This window comes from Malus sylvestris, chromosome 10, assembly GCF_916048215.2.
Source record: "Malus sylvestris chromosome 10, drMalSylv7.2, whole genome shotgun sequence".
Taxonomy (NCBI): Eukaryota; Viridiplantae; Streptophyta; class Magnoliopsida; order Rosales; family Rosaceae; genus Malus; species Malus sylvestris.
In genome coordinates this window covers 15,869,784-15,874,688 of record NC_062269.1, presented here as the reverse complement: position 1 = coordinate 15,874,688, position 4,905 = coordinate 15,869,784, and the positions used below count along the sequence as shown (strand labels likewise).

Below are 4,905 nucleotides of genomic sequence, written 5' to 3'. Positions count from 1 at the left end.
AGAAAACAGTTTTGAGAGAAATCAAATTAAGAAAGCACTAGGGTTCCACCATCACCTAGCAATCCTATGAATTTTTACCAATTACTTATGATCTACACATGCCACTTTGAAGGTTAGATTTTCCTAATTCATATTCTACTTGGAACCTCCAACATAGAACGTATATCTAACATGCAACCCGTCCGGACGTTCGGATCAAATCTAAACATGAAAGACTCATTATGCGTTATGAAAATCCTTTGAAAAACCATGCAATCCTTAAGACGTGATATTCATCCTAAGAGAAATTACAATTATTAATCACAAGAAGCCAGCGTCAATTTCAGGGAACCTTCCGACCAAAATTGCATCAAATTACTTTTCTAAAGATCCTAATGGTGATCAGGCATTAAAACAATTAGATAGTTTTTATCCCGGTGATTAACAATTCAAAGTATGCATGCAATCAATCATAAGCAATTAAATAAAAATCACATATTCATGCTAAGGCTCAAGGCTTCGCCCTAGCAAAAGAAATTAGTTCCGCATATTCATAATTGAAATCATAGAAATATCTATTAAGAAAAGGATTGAAAACACCTTCAAGTAGAAAATCTTCAAAACCCTAGCACTTCTCTCTGTCTCCAATATTGCATAAAATAAAGCGTACCCTAAAATTGTAGACGGCTAAGCAATATATTGCCAAGCCACCACACAAACCCTAGCCAACTAAAATTAATAAAAACCCTAATTAAAAATAGTAAAATTCGTCTAAAATCTGAACAGCCACGTTTTGGCCCATAAGCTGCTTCAAAACTGGCCCAATATAGCTGGATTTAATGTTTGGAATATTCTGAACACTTTTCCAGAAGGCCACGAACCCATCCGAGGTCATCTTGGGCTCCAAAAACGTCATTTAAGCCTAAAAACGTCATTTTCCAGCACTGCGTACTGCTTCTTTATTTCATCGCCAGAAAATAACCGCTTTTTGGAAAAATCCCAAATTTTGATACGATCAAGCTAAGTGACTCACGAACGTCCTCCAACTGGAATTACTCCAAAATTCGTCCATTTGGTTCTGTTTTGCTCCAGAGGAAGTTGAAAGTCCTATATTGAAAATACAATTCAAAGTATCAAAATTCTTCCAAAATATTAACCAAATTATACTAAGATTAGGGTAAAATATATAATATAAAATCTACTCATCAAATACCCCCAAACTTAGCTTTTTGCTTGTCCTCAAGCAAAACAAGACTCAAACAAAAATAAGAACTTAACAAACTAAACAACTAGCGAAAATTAACTGACAAAAATTTTCACCTTCAAAGTTGCAATCCATAGCAAATTTCAAAAACTAGAACATCTTTTCAAAAGTTCCAACTAATCCCACCACAGAGTCTAAGCCATTTAGAATCAATTAGAAAAGAATTCACAAACTTCCCTTGGTGTAAAGTGAACCAACATAATTAAGGAGACTCGACTAAAACCCTTACCTCTCGTCCTTATTTATTTCACACATAGTAACTTTAAATATAACTCTCTTTCTTTTTCTTTTTTTTTTCTTTTTCAATTTTTTTTTTTTTTCATGTATATAACATTTTTTTTTTTCAGTAATAGTAGTGGTCGTGCAATGTCGGTTCACTTAAGCTTTCAATCCAACCCATGTAACGAGCTTTAGGTCAATGACTCCCAAACCACTAGGGCTTTAGGGCACTAGGTGTAGAACACCCCTAAGGACTTATTAACCCGAGCTGAAAAGGCTACGAAACCAACTAACCACCCTGCCCCATGCCAAAACTCTACCGTTTGACGCGAGAATCACTGCTGATTAGGCAGGACTGGCCCGGTTACTAGGCAAAACCTCGGGTGAGACAATTATTACTTTATTCACAATAATAACTGACTTTACTTAAAACAAAAATTAAAAATTAAAAATAAACTTAGACTAAAAGCAAGTGTTTCAATCTCACTCCCCACAAACCATGTTGGTGTGATGTGCAAAGTTCAAAGTATAATTCATGAATTAGTGTCTAAGCAACGATAAATAGAAAAGACTCTAATGTGGGATTTATCTTTACCATGTCCATTTGTTCTAACGTTTAAAATAATCTATGTATATTAACTTACAAGAATGAAAATTTTTAAACTGACACAAAAAAATAAATAAATAAAAATAAATAAATAAATAAATAAATAAAAACTAAAATTTACTCTCCCACCCCCAAACTTATTTCACACTTTGTCCTCAAGGTGTGGAAAATAAATGCAAATAAAAAAAAACAACAAAAACGAAACCTGACTAAACATAACAACTAAAAAAATTAAAAAAATTAAAAAAATTAAAAAAATATAAAATATAATAAAATAATAAAAACTAAAGAAAAGCCAAGGAAAAGTAACAAAATAAACAAAAGTAAAGAAAGGAAAACATGCACCTGGTGTTTTATTTGGAAGGTCATGGAGCCGTGACTAATGATAAACTGTGTGCTTGGAAAAAATGATTCCACACGGCTGTGATGTGAGTGATTGAATAGCCTTGGGGCATGATCCCAACTCGCACACCAAGTCCATGTTTACAGCACATGTGCACCAAAACCCGTGCACACACACAGGAAAACATTGGATGCTTCTTTGAAAGGCATGCAATTGGCATGCCGTGTCAAAGTGGCGTGCAGCTGGCGTCAGGTTGATGTCTCTGTCAATCATCAAACACAGAGCCCAAACGGCTCTCTCCCCTCTCTTCAAACCGTGTCCTAGGGAGCCTAAAAGAGGAGGATGCGCCCACTTGTCATGCATCGGAAAGAGAAGCTCCATAGGATTCGAATCAAAGGTTAATATCAACCACATATGCCCATCGTCCTCTCCCTAGAAAATCTGAAAAGGTTTTTAATCTCTCTATTGACTTCTCTCATTTCCCCATTTCATCTCTACTCCCTCTCTCTTTTCTCTCAGACCCCATATCTCTGCTCTCTCTAGAAAAGCTAAAAAGGCTTTTAATCCTTCTCAGTTCGGCATCCCTCTTCCTGCAAACCTTCCATTTTATTTTTCAGCCCTCTCTCGGATCTCTTCTCTGTTCTCTCAGACCCCATCCATGGTGGAGCGACACAGGCATGTCTGATTCCTCTATAATAGTGCTCTGGTCTGCAACACTGAGACCCAAACGAGCAGATCTAAAACAGTTCGTCCAAAAATCCTCCCTTTGCAGGTAAAAACTAAGCCATGCCATTTCTCCTTTTGTTCGTTCAAATGTAAAGATGTAGCTCCATTTCTGCTAACTTCATCACCAAGAGTAAAATGAAAATGTTTGTGACTGATGCATTTGATTGTTCTGTGTATGTCTCAGTTTCCTCGCAGATTGATGCATCCGCAGCCGTCCATAACCCAACAACAACACACCGCCGTGAGTACCCCGCCGTGGTGGAAAATCGGAAAAACGGAAACCCAAAGGTAAAATCATCCTCCAATCTTGTGGTTGCAGTGTCCAATTTATTTGTTGGAAAGATCTGGAACAAACACTAACACCTGCATGTGGTTTTATCAGTGGGGAGAGCCCTAATGGTTTCAAATCCGAGACAACAACACAAGAACACACCCTGAGTCAGCAGCTCAGCTCAACCAAGGATCTGCAAATGTTGAGGTAAAACCCGTAACCCTTTTGATGGATGAATGATGATCTGAGATTTGAATAATAAAACCACTACTGTGACTGAAAAATTTTCCCTCAACTCCAGCGTACAACCGAGAGACAACAACCGTGAGCTTCCGGTCTAGTGGTTCCTGAAGGCAGCATAAATGACAAATGTCTCGGCCTCTGCAAATAAGTAAGGTAACGATCTTGTACTCCGTTCATGATGGATTCCATTCCGTGAGACCCTTCATTATACCTGCATGTAATGAAACTGGTGTGGTATGTTTGTAGAACAAGCGGATCCAGGACAGATCCTAAAGAAAGAATGCTCAACTGGATATCCATCAGACAAAATGCAGGACACATCGCAACAGCCATGACTTAGCAACCTTGAAGGTATAAACACTCATCCCGGCAGAAACTATGACTTTCACAATATTGTGTGGTTGTCAAAAAATTTTTTTTTTTGTGTCTCGACATAGTCTCATATTGGTGTGCTCTGTGCGATATAGGCGGATCCCGATCAGCTTCAATAGACAAACGGTACAAGCTGCCAAGAGCCCAGATCGGTGAATCTGGGAGGTAAAATTTCGTATCCTTGCAAGTGGAATTGTTGTAGATCTGGTAATAATAGCTGTACTCAGTTCTGTGGTGTATGGATCTGTGATTTAATTGTGCTTCCACCATGCATCGCAAAACTGAGCTGCAGAAAATTAACTGCTCTAAATTCTGTTTATGTGCTGGATCTGCTACAATCACCCCCAAACTTGCATCTGTGAATGGCTTTTTATGTTGACTGCTTTAAATTTCCAGCATAGTGTAGATGTGGTTGATGTGAACGTTAGACTTGCTGCTGGGTGCAGGATTCCAGCATAGGACGCGCTTTATTTTCCACGTTCGCAACCTGCAATTAACCAATATGCGTCAAAAAATTAAAATAAAATCAAATAAACTGGGTAAATAAAATCAATATGCAATCTTCCATTTTTTCCAAATTTTATTTTTTTTATTTTTTTTATTTTTTTTTATGTATGTTTTTTTTTTTATATATATATATATATATTTTTATCTTAAAGAGAAAATCAAACGAGAATTAAAATTAGGAAAGAGTTTAGAAAAATTGGGTTGCCTCCCAATAAGCGCTTTATTTTAAGTCTGTAGCTAGACGTTGCGGAAGTCCGGTGGCTAGATCACTGGTGCCTTCAGAGTCAAAGACTTGTATGCAGTATCAAAGGGTGACTCCACGTATGGTTTCAGCCTGTGACCATTCACCTTGAATGTGTTGCCTTGAGCCTCAT

At 37.4% G+C, this 4,905-nt stretch overlaps 2 long non-coding RNA genes across 4 annotated transcripts; one reads left to right on the top strand and one right to left on the bottom strand.

The window, feature by feature from the left end:
• Positions 1 to 1,520: 1,520 nt before the first annotated feature.
• On the bottom strand, positions 1,521 to 2,130 carry LOC126585535 (uncharacterized). Its single transcript, XR_007610575.1, has 2 exons — positions 1,896 to 2,130; positions 1,521 to 1,776 (listed from the first exon to the last, which is right to left on the bottom strand). It is a non-coding gene; the product is annotated as an uncharacterized LOC126585535 (long non-coding RNA).
• Positions 2,131 to 2,807: 677 nt separating this feature from the next.
• LOC126585523 (uncharacterized) lies at positions 2,808 to 4,577 on the top strand. Of its 3 annotated transcripts, none has more exons than XR_007610560.1 (5): positions 2,808 to 3,184; positions 3,323 to 3,426; positions 3,521 to 3,616; positions 3,711 to 3,805; positions 4,090 to 4,577. It is a non-coding gene; the product is annotated as an uncharacterized LOC126585523 (long non-coding RNA). The 3 variants fall into 3 exon arrangements; XR_007610559.1 differs by lacking the exon at positions 4,090 to 4,577 and adding an exon at positions 3,899 to 4,019 and having other exon boundaries at positions 2,809 to 3,184; XR_007610561.1 differs by lacking the exons at positions 2,808 to 3,184; positions 4,090 to 4,577 and adding exons at positions 3,210 to 3,227; positions 3,899 to 4,019.
• The last annotated feature ends 328 nt before the right edge of the window (positions 4,578 to 4,905 follow it).